The 18,374-nt window shown below is 33.1% G+C and overlaps 1 protein-coding gene across 6 annotated transcripts in view; it reads right to left on the bottom strand.

The window, feature by feature from the left end:
• The window catches only part of FYB1 (FYN binding protein 1), a 198,048-nt gene that overhangs the window by 162,008 nt on the left and 17,666 nt on the right, over positions 1–18,374 (bottom strand). The window lies entirely within an intron of this gene.

An 18,374-nucleotide genomic window follows, 5' to 3' on the forward strand; every position in this document is an offset into this window, starting at 1 on the left:
TTCCTTCCTTCCTTTCTTTCTCTTGCTTGCTTTCTTGCTTGCATTTGTACTATCAGAGTTTATCAAATTGTTTGGCATGGAATAAATGCAATTTTACTTGACCTTTCCAAGAGGAAATTTATTTTTTTCTGAAATGAAAGTTTTACTTCTGTAAGTTGAATTCTCCCCTCCCTTAATCAGCTCTTGGAGGATTTCCTTCCTTTTTTGTTTGTCAACTATGAAAGAGATATATTTGGCAAGAAGCATATGAATAGAACATTACAAGAAATGATAAGACCTTTTATAAATATTATACCAAGAAATGAAGAAACTGTGAAACTTCCTATGTACTTGAGGCATTCATTCAACCTCCAAAAAAATATGAGTAGAAATATTTTTGGTCCTTACCATTTGATAAAGGTTTATAAATAAATGTTTATTTTCCATGAATCTATCTATAAAGCCTCTTTTACCTCCAGAAAATAGACAGTGGTTTGCACATAGTAGATTCTTAATACATCTTTTTTGATGGATTGATTGACTGACTGTTGTTCACCCAGTGAACAGAAGGAAAGAGGAAAACATATTTTTCTTTGCACCCAGTACTTGTTTCTGTCAAAAGTCCTTATGAAATAATTATGATAACTGAAAGACAGAGATAAAAAAAGACTCATTTCTTCTCTCTTTCTTTTTTTCTCTTTCCTTTTCTCTCTATCTTTCTCTCTGTCCTTCCTTTTTTCCTTTCTTCCTTCTTTCTTTTCTTGTAAACAGTATTTTTGTAAGTAGCATTTTATTTTTTCATCTTACACATAGTCTTCTACATTCATTTTACAAGACTTTGAGTAAAAATTTTCTCCCTCCCCCAGAAAGGAAGCAATCTGATATAAGTTATACATCATGTTGTACAATCATGTAAACATATTTCCATATTAGTCATGTTTTGAAAGAAGAAAGAAAAAAAGGAGAAAACCACAAAAAAAAAAAAACCCTCCAAAATGAAAATAGTATGCTTCAATCTGCAGTCAAACTCTATAGTTTTTTCTCTAGATGTGGATAACATTTTCCATTCCGAATCTTTTGGAATTGTACTGCTGAAAAGAGCTTGTATTGCTGAGAATAGCTAAGTCAACCATAGCTGATCACCAAGCAGTTTTGCTATTATCAATAATATTATTGATATTATTTGCTGGTTCTGCTCACTTCATTCAATATCGAGTTCATGTAAGTCTTTTTAGGTTTTTAATTTTTTTTAAATGTTCCTGCTCATCATTTCTTATTGCACAGTAGTATTCCATTATATTCACTTATCAGCCATTCTTGTTCAGCCATTCCCCAATTTATGGATATTCCCTCCATTTCTAATTCTTTGCCACCACAAAAAGAGATGCTATAAATATTTTTTATACATGTAGGTTCTTTTCCCTTTTTTATGATCTCTTTGGGATACAGACCTAATAATGGTATTGCTGGATCAAAAAGATATGCACAATTTGATGCCCTTTGGGTATAGTTCCAAATTGTTCTCCAGAATAGTTGGATCAGTTTACAAGTCTACCAATAATGAATTAGTTTCCCAATTTTCCCACATATTCTCCAAAATTAGTCATTTTCCTTTTTTGCCATATTAGACAACCTGATAAGTGTGAGGTGGTACCTTAAAATTCTTTTGATTTGCATTTCTCTAATTGAGAATGATTTATTTTGATTATTTCATCTGTAAACTGTTTCTTCATATCCTTTGATCCTTTATCAACTGGAGAATAACTTGTATTCCTATAAATTTCACTCAGTTCTTTACATATTATTTATCAGAAACACTGACTAGAAATTGTTCCCCAGGTTTCTATTTTTCTTTTAATCATGGTTACATTTGGTTTTATTTATGCAAACCCTTTTTAATTTAATGTAATCTATCCATTTTGCATTTCATAAGGCTCTGTCTGTCTGTCTTGTTTGGTCATAAATTCTTTCTTTCTCCATACATCTACCAGGTAAACTGTTCCTTGCTCTTATGATTTGCTTATGGAATCACACTTTATGTCTCAATAATGTACCCATTTGACTTTCTTTTGATATGTGGTGTGAGATGTTGGTCTATGCCATACTATTTTCCATTTTTCTCAGCAACTTTTGTCAGAGTGAGTTCTTATCCCAGAAACTAGAGTCTTTGGATTTATCAAACAGTAGGTTACTATAATCATTTACTACTGTTCCTTGTATACCTAACCTATTCCACTGATCCACCTCTCTGTTTTTTAGTCAGTACCAAATAGTTTTGATGATTACTGCTTTGAAATATTCATTTCTGAAGAATCTAATTATTTTAATTTTTACCTCATTATTAATATTAATACTAGATACACACACACACACATATATACTTGATGTCCATATACATTTTCTTAATGCTACAGTAGATAGAGAACTGGGCTCAGTCAAAAAGACCTGGAGTCATGAAGAACTGAGGTTCTAGTCCCAGATTCCCCCTCTGCCATTCACTAAGTTTATGATCCTGAGCAAGTTCCTCTGCCTCAGACACTTACTCCCTGAATGATCCTGGTTTAGGTAAATCACATAACCTCTTTGTATCTCATTCAATTTCCTTAGATACTTTCTAAACTATAGACATCTTATAATTTGAAGTCCCAGGATTAACTAATGCAATTGCATTTTCCCAATTACATCCAGAGTTAAGAAATCCTTAAAAGGATAGTTAATCATTAAATTTGAGAAAAACAGTGCTTGCATCAAAGGGTAAGTATTTGATATAATCATGGGTCAGTCAATCAGCCACATCATGGTATAATGGGAATGATGTTGTTGTTTGTCCTTTATTTTCAAAAAGGACGATGATATCAGGGAAAGGGTCCTGGTGCTTGTGACAGAGACCTGTGGTGAAATCTTGCTTGTCATATGTATTACATGATCAAATCTTTTAACCTCTCCAAACCTCAGTATCTTAATCTGTCAGGAGAGGGAGTTGGACTAAAAAGCCTCTGAGAGATAAGTATAGTATAGCTCTTGTTCTAGAACTTTAAAAACTACTTGTTAAGCTACTGTTTGTAAAGCACTATAGAAAGATGCAGTAGAAATGGAAGATATGGAAACCATCCTTGAGGGGTTTATAACTAATTGAGAAGATGAAAGATACATGCCTGGAAGAACAAATGGATAATTTAGAAAGATTATTAAAAGAAAAAAAAAGATGCCTTTTGTCTTGGGACTAGATGTTGTGTATACATTAGTATTAAAGGTATGAGTTTAATGTCAGTCAATAAACATTTGCTAAGTACCTGTTATGTGCTAGACACTGTATTAAGCCCTGGGGATACAAAGTAAAGTGCCAAAGTACCAAAAAGTATAAAAGTACCAATCCCTGCTTTGTATAAAGGAAAGAGGTTAAAGTAAGAAATAGATCCAAGGCAAGTCTGGAAGTTGGTATAAAGACCAAATTGATGGGGGGGAGGGGAGGAGGCTCTTACTTGCTGTTCTTCTTGCCCAAAGGCATAGAAGGTCAGACTTGGTAACTTCTATTTAGAATTCCTTTTAGTGGGCACAAAGAAAAGAGGCTAGGAAATGATTCCACTCTTGTCGAGAGATAATGATGATGATGATGAGTAACATTTATATAGTACTTACTATGTGCTACTGTGATAAAAAGCATTATTATCTTTTTTGATTCTACCAATCATCCTTGGAAGTAGGCACTGTTATTATCCCCATTTTACAGGTGAGGAAATTGAGGCAAATAGAGGGGAAAGTAACTTGCTGAAGATCAACTACATATCTGAGGCTGGATTTGAAATTTGGTCTTTGTTACTCCATGTTCTATTTACTGCACCATCTGATTTGCCTGAAGGGATAGAGATCTGATTTCTTTAACAAAGGTATGTAGACCCTGAGGAACTGTGTACCTTTATGTTTTTCTTTCTAAAATGCCATGCAAACTTTCCACCAAGAATGTAAGCACATGAGGGTAGCTACATAGGGTAGTGAATAAACGACTTATTCTAAAGTCAGGAGGATTTGAATTCAAATGTAGCCTTAGACACTTAACACTTACTAACTGTGTGACTCTGGGTAAGTACTTTAGCTCCAAAAAATCTATTTGAGTTAAACTGTTACTTTAAAAAAAAAAGATAATTATGAAATAAGTTAATTTTAAATTAAAGGGGACTAAGAAAGGCTTCTTGTAGAAAGTAGGATTTTTAGCTGGGAAGCAAGGAGGTGGAGATGAGAGGGAAGAGCTTCCCCAGCATGAGGGAATAGCTGATGAATGTGATCACAGTCAGAAAATGGGGTGTCTTATTTGGCAAAATGCTATATATAATTCTATGTGTATATTGGTGGGGGATAAATATTAAGTGATAAAAATATACTTCTATTTCAAATCAATTCTTCTTTAGACCAAGGACTGTCTATTGCTTTCTTTTTGTCCCTGGATTTTAGTACAGTGTCTGGCACATAGAAGATGTTTAATAAATGTTTATTGACTGCCTGGATACATAGAAAATGTAGTTCTTTTATTTCTAGGGGAGTTTTTAATTTGAGGAAAATCCTTAAAAAAAACTAAGGTAGAACTTAGGAATCATCTGGTCCCTACTTTTTACTTTCCATTGGTAGCAAGATGCTTTTTGATACTCTACTTTTTACTTCTCTTCCCCTTTCTCACCCTCATGCCAGGTGTATGACTTTATTATTATAACAAATGCTTTGTATAGAAATTTTGCACACATGCTAAGTTATCTAGGTCATAGAGAAGTTAAGAACCTGCCCAAAGCCACATAGCTATAAAATATATCAGGAGTAGGACTTGAAATCTGGACTCCAAAACTGACTTATCTACTATCTATAAAGAATATCTTTTTGTAGGAAAAAGGACCCACATGTGCAAAAATGTTTTAGCAGTCCTTTTGTAGTGGCAAGAAACTGAAAAATGAGTAGATGCCCATCAGTTGGAAAATGGCTGAATAAGTTATGGTATATGAATGTTATGGAATATTATTGTTCTATAAGAAACAATCAGCAGAATGATTTCAGAGAGCCTGAAGAGACTTACATGAAGTGATGCTAAGTGAAATGAGCAGAACCAGGAGAACATTGTACATGGCAACAACAAGATTATGTGATGATCAACTGTCATAGATTTAACTCTTCAACAGCAAGGTGATTTAGACTAATTACAACAGACTGTGATGGAGAGAGCCATCTGCACTGAGAGAGAGAACTGTGGGGATTGCAACATAGTATTTTCATCTTTTTGTTGTTGTTTTCTTTCTCATTTTTTTCCTCTTTTGATTTATTTTGTGCAGCATGATAAATGTGGATGTACATTTAGAGGAATTACATGTGTTTAACATATATACTAGATTGCTTGCTGTCTTGCTGGTGAGAAGAAGGGAGGGAGAAAGGTTTGGAACAATTGTCTTTACATATATGCTAAAAATAAAAAAAAAAAATTTTAAAGAATTTTTGGAGATAATTAGTATTAAGTGACTTACCTAGGATCACACAGCTAGTAAGTATCTGAGACTAGATTTGAACTTAGAACCTTCTGACTCTAGAGCCAGTGCTCTATCCCTTGTACCATCTCACTATCACTTAGCTGTCCCCCATTATGGATATCCTAAAGAATGTCCTACAGGCTTCTTAAACAAAATAAATTCAAAATAAGACTTATATTTCCCTAAACTATGCCTCACCCCATATCTGTAATGGGCTGAGGTTTGAGTTGATGCACTGAGGTCCCAAGTACGTGAGGCTAAATAGTAATTGGGCTATACTTTATTAATATACATGATTGGATAAAGAATGGCCCCCGCCCATTCTCTGTGCAAGTCCTGATGTGTTGTATAGGAAATGACAATTTTGGTGGGTGGAGGCAGAGGGAGAGAGGAAGAGAAGCTGGGAGAGATTGGGCCTGGGTTCCATACTCCTAGCTGCTGGTCATGTGGCTGCTGGTCTAGCTAGCTTCTTGACTCAGCTGCACACATTGCTATAGTCGATTCCCTTCCACCTCTGATCTTTCTCCACTGAGAATAAAGACTGACGATTTTCCCCTAACCTGAATTCCTGACTCCTGCTGATTTAAAAATACGCGGTCTTCACACATATCCTTTACTTTATTCTTTCTGTTGACAGTTCCACTATTCTTCCAGGCACCCAAGTTTTCAATTATGGCCCTATCCTCAACTTAACTCTCCTACCCAATAATTTGGCAATTTTTGTCCATATTATCTCCATTAACATTGAACAAATATTATTTTCTTAATTTAGTTAATGTGTGAATTGAAGATTTTCTTCTAATGAGAAAAAGATTAGTAAAAGTGATATTTCAATTTATTTTTTCCTGTAATATTGTAGTCTTTGACAGGGAAAAATGATTATTATCAGTCAGAAGTTGGTGTTTTTAACCTTTTTTGTGTGTTATTGATTCTTTTAGTGAAGACTATGGATAGTTTCTCAGAATAATATTTGTCAGAAATTGGAAATTGAGGGGATGCCCATCAGATGAGGAATGATTGAATAAGTTATGGTACTTACTACTGTGAAGAAATGATTAACAGGTTGATTTTAGAAAAATATGAAAAGACTTGCATGAAATAATGAAGAGTAAAATGATCAGAACCAAGAGAATGTTGTATACAGTAATAGCAATATTGTTCAAAGAGTAACTGTGAATGACCAAGTAATATGAATATTTAAGTTAACTACAAAGAATTTATGAAAGAAATGCTATCTACCTCCAGATAAGGAACTGATATATGGAAGGAGGCATTTGTTGGGTTTTATTTCATTTTATTTTTAATTTGCGGAATAAACAAGCATTTCTATAAAAATAGCACAATAAAAAAGATGATTGTACATGAAACTACAAATCTACTATGCACACTTTTCTATTCTTTTCAAATATATAACAAAATTATCATGTAAATTTCTTTTTTTTTTCTTCCCTACCTTCCTCTGCCTCCCTAAAGATGGCGACCAATAGACACAAATATATATATATATATATATATATATATATATATATATATATATATATATGTATGTATGCAAAGTCATTCCCTCTATATTTCTATTTCTCAGTTCTTTCCCTGGATGCAAGTAACATCTTTCTTCATATAGCTTTCATAGTTAATTTTGATATTTGTAACAGTAAAAGTCAAAGTCAAAATAAGTATGTATTATATGATTCTACATATATGTCTATATCAACTACTGACTTTCTGTATTGTGGGATTGAGAGGAAGGAAAGAAAGGAAGGGGGTGACCATTTAGAATTCAAAACGTAACACAAAAATTTTATATAGATATATATGATTTCTAATGAATAAACCAAAACACACAGGTTTGTAAAGAAAGCCAGTTAGATTGAAATATAACTTTATGGACCCCAAGAGAAGCATCTTAAGCGTCTTTCCTCCTCAGAACAGGGGTTATTGATGTTAACTATTCTTGCTATTATTATCAGACATGATTCTAGAAATTGCCTTTATGGTAATCTAGGGAATTAATATTCTAAGACATATATAGTCTGGTATCAACCATAAAACAAATTTTAATACAATAAAGATAATCAAATAATCATCATAAAGATTAATTAATTAACCAATTAACCTAGTGATTTAATGCCTTAATGATCAAAATGCTAATGGGAATCTTTATAAGTAAAGATTAAAAAAAATTAATGTGAAGGTCAAAAAAAAAGCTTAAGAATATCAAGGGAGAGGGTGGAGCCAAGATGGGGCAGAGGACACACATTTCTTTCTGACCTTCTCCAATGACCCTCAACTAATTAGCAAATTTGGCCTCTGAATTAGTTCTGTACTGGCAGGATCCAAGAATATTGGGAGTGCAGCAAGTTACTAGCAGAAGATAATTTCGAAGATAACCAGAAAAAGTCTGTTTTGGTCAGGCCTGGGAGGAGGTAGCCAGGCGCAGGCAGGCAGGCAGGCAGGCAGAGCATGGAGGCCAGCACAAGCTGTGTAGACCCAGGGTGGTGCGGTCTCTGCACTAATCTATACTAGTGTTAGTCAGTCTGCCCTGGTTGCAAGCCAGTAGATCAGACAATAAAACATCCAACACAAACACAAAAGGTAAATAGTGAACCCTGAAATGCTGGATTCTTATGGGACGTGGCCTTATCCACCAAGCACCGGGAGTGCATCAGCACAGACCCAGCACAGTCATGGCCACTTTGCTGCTGCTTGTAGAAGAAGCTTGGACAACCTCCCTTGCCCTAAAAGCAGATCCTAAATTTTTTTTTAAAAAATGAGTAAAAAGACAAAGAAAACTCTAACCATAGATAGTTCCTATGGTAAAAGAGAACAGATTTCAAACCCTAAGGAGACTAAAAGCAGATTGTCACCAGATGAAACCACAAAAGATGGTATAACCTGGTCCCCACTACACAAGGCTCTCCTAGAAGGAATTAAAAAGGATCTCAAAAGAGAGCTAGAAGAAAAATGGGGAAAGAAAAGGAAAACTTGGCAAGGAAAAAGGCATATAATTCATTAAAAGATTGATTTGACAAAATGGAAAAAGAAAACAACTCCCTGAAAAACAGAATTTGTGAAATGAAAAAGGTAAATAACTCCCAGGGAAACAGAATTTGTGAAATGGAAAAAGAAAATAACTCCTTTTAAAAAAAAATTGTGAAATGGAAAAAAATTCCAAAGAATTTTTAAAACCCAATTGGACAAATACAAAAAGAAGTCTAAAAAGTAAATGAAGAAAATAATTCACTAAAAATCAGAACTGAATAAATTGAAATGAATGACTCAATGAGACAGCAAGCATCAGTCAAGCAAAACCAAAAAAAAAAAGAAAAAGAAAAAAATAGAAAAAATGTAAAATACCTACTTGCAAAAACAACTGACTTGGAAAATAGATCTAGGAGAGACAATGTAAGGATTATTGGACTCCCTGAAAACCATGATGGAAAAAAGAGCCTAGACACTATTTTTCAGGAAATCATCAAAGAGAACTGCCCTGATGTCATAGAATCAGAAGGAAAAATAGCCATTGAAAGAATTCACAGAACACCTCCTGAAAGAGACCCCCAAATTAAAACTCCAAGCAATACTGTGGTTCCAATACTATTGGAACAAGGAAAAAATATTACAAGGAGCCAGAAAAAAACAATTCGAATACTGAGGAGCCACAATAAGGATAACTCAAGAGCTAGCAGCTTCTGCCTTAAACGATTGAAGGGCCTGGAATGTGATGTTCTGAAAGGCAAAGGAACTTCGAATGCCGCCAAGAATAAACTACCCCACTAAACTGAGCATTTTCTTCCAGGGAAGAAGATGGACATTCAATAAAAACAAGAGAATTACATTTATTTCTGATGAAAAAAACAGAGCTAAACAAAAAATTTGACCTCCAAATATAAGACTTAAGAGAAGCATAAAAAGGTAAAAAGAACTCTTGAGAACTGTATTTCTAATATGGCTATACATAGAGAGTGCATGTATAATTTGATTTTACTGTTATAATATAAAAAATAACCAGAGGTAGAAAGGGGATTGTACCAGAAAAAAGGAAAAATGGAGATAAAAAGAGGGGAATTACATCTCACGAAGAGGGAAAGGAAACCTATTATATTTGATGGAAAGAAGGGAGGGGGATGAACACTGTGAATTTTACTCTCATCAGATTTGGCTTAACGAGAATATATTAGACATATTTGGTTTACAGAGAAACTTCTCTCACCTTATTGAAAAGTGGGAGAGGAAAGGTAAAAAGTGAAGGGGTAGACTAAATAGAAGAGAATACAGAAATAGGGGAAAGGCATAAGAAAAGGTGAAGGACTCTAAAGGGGGAGGACTGCTTGAGGCAAGTGGTGCTTATAAATTAAATACTGGAGAGGAGGAAAAGGGAAAAGGAAAGAGAAAAGTATAATCTGGGGATAAGATGGAAGGAAATACAGAATTAGTAGTTTTAACTGTAAATGTGAATGAGGTGAACTTTCCCATAAAGTGGAAGTGTATAGCAGATTGAATTAAAGGCCAGAATCCTACAATTTGTTGTTTACAAGAAACACATTTGAAACAGTGTTACATATAGAGTAAAGGTAAAAGGCTAGAACAGAATCTATTATGCTTCAGGTGAAGTAAAACAAGCAAGGGTAGCTATCATGATCTCAGATCAAGCAAAAGCAAAAATTGATCTAATTAAAAGAGATAAGGAAAGAAACTGTATCTTGCTAAAGGGTATCATGGATAATGAAGCTAACACTAAATATACATGCACCAAGTGGTATAGCATGGAAATTCCTAAAGGAGAAGTTAAGAGAGCTGCATTTAGAAATAGACAGCAAAGCTATAATAGTGGGAGATCTCAAACTTGCTCTGTCAGAACTAGACAAATCAAACTACAAAATAGGCAAGAAAGAAGTTAAAGAGGTAAATAGAATACTAGAAAAGTTAGGTATGATAGATCTTTGGAGACAATTGAATGGAGACAGAAAGGAGTATACTTTCTTCTCAGCAGCTCCTAGAATCTAAAATTGGCCATATATTAGGACACAAAGACCTCAAAATCAAATGCAGAAAGGCAGAAATAGTAAATGTATTTTTTTCAGATCACAATGTAATAAAAATTACATTCAATAAAAAGCCAGAGGAAAATAGACCAAAAAGTAATTAGAAACTAAATAATCTCATGCTAAAAAATGAATGGAGGGCAGCTAGGTGGTGCGGTAGTTAGAGCACCAGCTCTGAATTCAGGAAGACCTGAGTTCAAGTTTGGTCTCAGATACTTTCCTAGCTGTGTGACCCTGGGCACTTAACCCTAATTGCCTCAGAAAAAAAAAAAAGAAAAAAGAAAGAATTAATGGGTGAAACAGCAATCACAGACACAATAATTTCATCCAAGAGAATGACAATAATGAGACAACATGCCAAAATTTGTGGGATGCCAAAGTGGCAATAAGGAGAAATTTAATATCTCTAGAGGCTTACTTGCATAAAATAGAGAAAGAGAAGGTCAATGAATTGGGCTTTCAACTAAAAAAGCTAGAAAAAAAGCAAATTAAAAAACCCTAATCAAATATTAAACTTGAAATTCTAAAAATAAAAGGAAAGATTAATAAAATTGAAAGTAAAAAAAAAAAAACTATTGAATTAACAAATAAAACCAAGAGTTGGTTTTATGAAAAAACCCAACAAAATAAATAAACCTTTAGTAAATTTGATTAGAAAAAAGAAAGAGGAAAATCAAATTGTTAATCTTAAAAATGAAAAGGGAAAACTTTCCACTAATGAAAAGAAAATTAGAGCAATAATTAGGAGTTACTTTGACCAACTTTATGCCAATAAATTTGATAACCTAAGTGAAATGGAGGAATACCTACAAAAATATAGATTGCCCAGGTTAACAGAGAAGGAAGTAAATTGCTTAAATAGTCCCGTTTTAGAAAAAGAAAAAAACAAGCTATTAATTAACTCCCTAAAAAAAAATCCCCAGGACCAGATGGATTTACATGTGAATTCTACCAAACATTTAAAGAACAATTAGCCTCAATGCTATATAAACTATTTGAAAAAATAGGGAATGAAGGAGTCCTACCAAATTCCTTTTATGATACAGATATGGTACTGATCCTTAAACCAGATAGGATGAAAACAGAGAAAGAAAATTATAGACCAATCTCCCTAATTAATATTGATGCAAAAATGTTAAATAAAATATTAACAAAGAGATTACAGATAAGCATGCCCGGGATAATACACCATGATCAAGTAGGATTTATACCAGGAATTCAGGGCTGGTTTAATATTAGGAAAACTATTAGCATAATTGACTATATCAATAATCAAATTAACAAAAACCATGTGATTATCTCAATAGATACAGAAAAAGCATTTGATAAAATCCAACACCCATTTCTATTAAAAATACTAGAGAATATAGGAATAAGTAGACTTTTCCTTAAACTAGTCAGTAGCATCTATTTAAAACCATCAGTAAGCATCATATGTACTGGGAATAAACTGGAACCATTCCCAATAAAATTAGGAGTAAAATAAAGTTTGAAATTGAAACTATTTCTAATCATATGAAAAGGCACTCCAAATCATTATTGATCAGAGAAATGTAAATTAAGACAACTCTGAGATACCACTACACACCTTTCAGAGTGGCTAAGATGACAGGAAAAAATAATGACAAATGTTGGAGGAGATGTGGGAAAACTGGGACATTGATACATTGTTGGTGGAATTATGAATGAATCCAACCATTCTGGAGAGCAATTTGGAACTATGCTAAAAAAAGTTATCATACCCTTTTACCCAGCAGTGTTACTACTGGGCTTATATCCCAAAGAGAGCTTAAAGAAGGGAAAGGGACTCACATGTGCAAAAATATTTGTAACAGCCCTTTTTGTAGTGGCTAGAAACTGGAAATTGAATGGATGCCCATCAATTGGAGAATAGCTGAATAAATTATAGTATATAAATGTTATGGAATACTATTGTTCTGTAAAAATTACCAACACAGGATGATTTCAGAGAGGCCTGGAGAGACTTACATGAACTGATGCTAAGTGAAATGAACAGAACCAGGAGATCATTATACATGGCAACAACAAGACTATATGATGATCAATTCTGATGGATGTCACTGTCTTCAACAATGAGATGATCCAAACCAGTTCCAATTGTTCAGTAATAAAGAGAGTCATCAATACCCAGAGAGAGTACTATGGGAAATGATTGTGAACCACAATAGCATTTTCACTCTTTCTGTTGTTGTTTGCTTGCATTTTTGTTTTCCTTCTCAGGTTTTTGTGTTTCTTTCTAGATCAGATTTTTCTTGCACAGCAAGATAGCCGTATAAATATGTACACATATATTGGATTTAACATATTTTTAATATATTTAACATTTTTGGACTATCTGCCAACTAGGGGAGGGACTAGGGGAGGGGTGGGAGGAAAAAGGGAAAAATTTGGAATAGAAGGTTTTGCAAGGGTCAATATTGAAAAATTACCCATGCATATGTTTTATAAATAAAAAGCTATAATAATAAAGAATACCAAGGGAAATTATGAAACAAAAAAAGAAGAGAAAGAATTTGCACTTTCATATTTCAAGGCATATACTATAAAATAATAAATGACAGAACTTTCTAGTAGTAGATAAAAAATAGAAAAGAGACGTGACAATAATGAATATATAATACCGGAGTATATTTTTCAATAAACAGGATCATAAAACTCTAAAAAATATGAATTGTTCAACCAAAAAATGTTGGGAAAATTAGATAACAATTTAGTGAAAAATAAGAAGAGACCAAAATCTTATACTAATAAATCCTAAATGGAAAATTCATAGTGAAGAACAAGAGGACAAAGAATTGTTATATTGTTTTTTACAACATTGAGTAAGGGATGAATTCCTAACAAGTTGTGATAGGGAAAATTCTAAGGAATTAAAGTGGTTGAATTGATTATATAAAATTTTTGAAAAGTTCTTTTACAACAAAATAACAATGCATCTAGAATAAAAGAAGGAAAAAAAAAACAGGAGTGAGGTAAAAGACTTTGAATAAAATACTTCAAGTAAAAGTTTGATATCTAAATTTCTCAGGAACTGAAACAAACTTTTGTTAGAGTAATGTTTATACAAATGATAATCAAAGGAGAAGAAAAGGCAACTCTTGAGAAAACCTAGCAATAATCGCATGAAAATTTGTTCAAAATTCCTAAGAAAATGGTGGGAGAGTAGAAAGCTGACTACATTAGATGTTCATCAATTGGGGAATGGATGAACAAAGTACACCATGTGACTTCAATTTAATAGTTTTGTGTCATAAAAACAATACCTCTGAAAATTTTTTAAAATATATTTTGAAGACAATATGAAAGGATGAAAAATGAAAAGAAGGTAGAACCAAAGAAACAATATCAACAGCAACTGTAACCATATAGTTAAAGACAGAAATCCTCAAAATTCTCAGATGTTCTGAATGTAGCAATTTAGATATTCTTTCCAATGAGGAAGACTACTTCATCCATGACTACTCATTCTGTGTGGCTCTTGGCCATTTCCTCTCATAAGTTTATGATAGAAGATGACTTTTCTTCCTTTCTCCTAACATCATAAGGGTACAGTGGAGCAGTCAGTTTGTCCACATGTCACCATTCACCCTTCTCATGTAGTAGCTCATCTTCTCTTTTTATCATACATTTCCTTAATTAAATATTTTACATTTGTCCTTCAAAGTTCCTTCCTGGTTATTGGAACTAGTTCATATCCACCATGCCTTTATTTCCATTATCTTGGTTTTCTTGTTGTAAAGAATATTTTCCAACTTTCTACTTTTCTTCTAATTTTGGTTGCATTTGATTTTGTTTGTGCAAAACCTTTTAAAATTTAATATAATAAATTGATCTATTTCACATTTTGTAATACTCTCTATCACTTATTTGATTATAAATTCTTTCCTTCTCTGTAGATCTAACAGGTAGACTGTTCCTTGCTCTTCTAATTTGCTTAGGCCTATTACCCTTTATGTCTCAATCATATACCCATTTTGATCTTATCTTGGTATAGGGTATGCGATGTTGGTCTATGCCTAGTTTGGGCCCTATTGTTTTCCAGTTTTCCCAGCAGTTTTTCTGAAATAGTGAGGTCTTATCCCCAAGACTGTACCTAATCTATTCCACTGATCCACCACTCTGATTCCTCTGATTCTTACCCTGTACTAGATAATTTTGATGATTAGTGCTTTATAATATAGTTTGAGGTTTGATATTGCTAGGCCATCATGATTTGTATTTTTTCATTTTTTCCTCTTGATCTATTTTTTTTCTTTCACAATTGTGACTAATAGGGGAATATACTTTACCTATATCAAGTTGCTAATAATTTTAGGAAGAAAGGAGGAGAAAGAGAAAAATTTGGCATTCAAAATCTTGTAAAAATGAATGCTAAAAACTGCCTTGAAATATAATTGGATTTTATTATTCAGCATTATAAAGTGAGACAGTTTATAATATTTCATCATCTTCATGATTTTTTACAATGAGTTTATATTGAAAATTAGTGTTCCCTTTGGTTGTCATCTCTACTTGTAAGAATGTCAAAGTATTTGCTGATTAAGGCACTTTTGGGGTTATTTTGGTCTCTTTTTATGCTAATCGAGTTACCTGTTAATTTTTTGTATGAAGCTATTATGATCAGGGTTGATAAGATTTTCATTGTCCATTATCTATTTTTCATTATTATTTGCCTATTTAAATATCCCAGTATTGAATGTTTTTATTATATGTTATATATTTTTTCTCCTAATTTTTTATTAATTCTGATCTTTGCTATGATAATTTAGTGATCTGACTATAGAAATATCTAATTTACACAAGAATGATCCCCACATAAAAATCATGTCTTTTCCTATTTTTTAAAATATGAATTTCATCTTTGAGACATATAATGGTACTCATCCTGATCATCATCTACTAATTCTTTTTTCCAAGGAAAGGATTCTTGAAAATAATAGCAACAAATTCACATTAGACAGGTAGTAAAAAGTCAAAATGGATCAGCAAAACAAAGATAATGTGGTTTCTGCAATATTAGTGTTATTATGCCCATCTTTTGAGAAAGGATTAGCAATCAGCAAATAATGAATCATAGACACATGTACAATCATTTATACCATCTATTATTGGTGTATTTTTTTTTTTGTGGCTTTCAACTTACTTTTTTTTCTAGTTGGGATTTTTTGAGGGTATTTTTTTTTGAGAGGCAATTGGGGTTAATTGAGTTGCCCAAGATCATACAACTAGTAAATGGTTAAGTGTCTGAGGCTAGATTTGAACTCAGATCCTCCTGATGCCATGACTGATTATCCACTGTGCTATCAAGCTGCCCCTTACATACTTTTTTATTTTATTTTCTTGTACTGTTATTTATTATTTAAATGCTTATACTTTTCAATAGATGTCCAAATAAAATTTGTATTTAAAATAAAGAAAAAGAGAAAAAATAGTGTTCAATTTTGAAAAGTAGCAAAATGATGGAGTCTTTAAACTATACCTATGAGCTTGATTTCCATTCTGGACATTCTTGTAATTTCCCTGGTATTCTTTTATGATGTCCACAAATTCAAAATGTTTTACATAATAATACTGATATTATAATTTTAATATAGTAAATATCAATACATAACATATGCTATCATACATAACTTTTTGGGAGAAAAGGATTTTTCAATCATTTTTAAGATTGTAAAGGAGTCCTGAGACCAAAAAGTTTGGAAATACTGGACTAGCATAATGGATCATGTATAATAAAATGAAACTGATTGGAGATAAATTTCAAGTCCTACATTTAGGTTAAAAAAAAAGAATTGCATAAATGAAGGATGAAGGAGGCAAAACTAGGCAACATTTCATGGGAAAATGATCTGAAGGACTTAGTGGGACGCTAAATACAAAGGAAAGTAGTTTAATTATGGTACCTAAAAATGTGATGGAATCTGAGACTACATTAATATACACATGATGGCTCTGAACTGTCATGTTCTGATGAAACTCATTTGGAATTTTAGGTTTGGTTCTGGATACTATATTTTGAGGACACAGATAACTGGAATAAGTCTTTAAGAAAATAACAGGATGGGGAAGGGACTGTTCAGCTCAGATAGCTTGGTGGATAGAGTAGATAGAAAACTTTTCCAGCTTTCTGCTTTTCTTCTAATCTTGGTTGCATTTGGCTTTGTTTGTGCAAAACTTTTTAAATTTAATATAATCAAAATTACGTATTTCACATTTTGCAATATTATCTATCTCTTGTTTGATCATGAATTCTTTTATTCTCTGTAGATCTGACAGGTAGACTATTCATTGATCTTCTAATATGCTTATATCATTCTTTATGTATCAATCATATACACATTTTGACCTTATCTTGGAACAGGGTCAGGAAATCAAAAGTCAGGAAGATGAGTTCAAATTAAGTCACTTAGTGGTGGGATACTGGACAAATCACTTAACCTCTGTTTCCCTCACTTTTTCCTTACTCATAAAATGAGGATAATAATATCACTTACATTGTAGGGCTATAGTGAATAGCAAATGAGATATTATTTGCAAAACACTTAGCATAGTCCCTGGTGCATAATAAGATCTACATAAACATTTATTCATTTCCTGTCCATTCTATACCAAGGTTACTTGAAAGGACTGGGAATATTTCCCTGGAGAAGGAAAGACTTGGGGAGATCTGAGAGTACATGATTAATCTCTTCTAGTGTTTAAAGGAATGCAATATAGGAAAAAAAATTAGACTTGCTTTTTTTTTTTTTTTTGGTTTTGGTACAGACTTAGGAGGGTTCTGGAGGTTGCAGGAGCAAGATGGAGGTTTCAGAAAGGCAGAGTTAGTTTTGATGTAGTGAAAAACTTTCCGATAGAAACATCTAAAAGAAGAATGAACTGCCTTTAAAAGCAGTGAATTCATCGTAAGCGGAGAATTTCAAGTAGATTTCACTGGTAAAGGACAGTATAGAGAGGATTACTACATTTCTATGGGCTAGACTAGGTGATCTCTTGGGTCCTTTTTATCTCTGACATTCTGCAATTCTTTATCAGCATGTTGTATTTCCTCAAAAAAAAAAAATTGTAAACATATTATAGACAGAGAAGATCATATTTCTCAATATCATAATGAGACATTTGGTGCTCAAAGTCTACTCAAAGTCAATGTCCACTCTTATTCTTCTCTCTGTCCCCCATAATACATAGCATGTAATAGAAATGCAAGAAATATATGTGAAATGTTTGTTTGCATTTCCTTTTTTAATGTCATTTAAATTTCTTTCATAGTCCTCAAAATTCTATCTGATATTTTCTTTTCATCCCCCCATCCTAGCCCACATACCTCTGACTGTTTAGAACTCTACAAACTAAATAAGAAACCCCATGGGCACATAGTAGGCACTTAATAATTAGTTATTGATTGACTGATGGATTGATTACGTGGTCTTCCCCTATCCTATTCCATTCTGATCCAATTGGAAGCACATATTCCACATTGGGTTAGCCACTGTATGATTTCACAGGAACAAAATACCTGAGCTGGAAGTGCCCTTAAGGATCAAATAGTCCAATTCTCTCATTTCACAGATGAAGCAACTGAGGTTCAGAAGAGGGTTAGTAAGTTGTGCAAGATTATATAACGAGTCAGGATCACAGACTGGAATGAAAGCCAGATTCCCTGGTCTCTCCAGAATGGATGGCTTTATCTCTTACCTCCCACCCCCTTCCCAGACTCAGGGAGAGCCAGATACACAGTATTCTGCTTTCTTCAACGATCTTCTGGCAGTTACACTTAAAAAAAAAAATCAAGCTCTATTTGACAAAATGTCATTTTGTTATTCTGTTA

Source organism: Sarcophilus harrisii, chromosome 1 (genome assembly GCF_902635505.1).
Source record: "Sarcophilus harrisii chromosome 1, mSarHar1.11, whole genome shotgun sequence".
NCBI classification, from domain to species: Eukaryota; Metazoa; Chordata; class Mammalia; order Dasyuromorphia; family Dasyuridae; genus Sarcophilus; species Sarcophilus harrisii.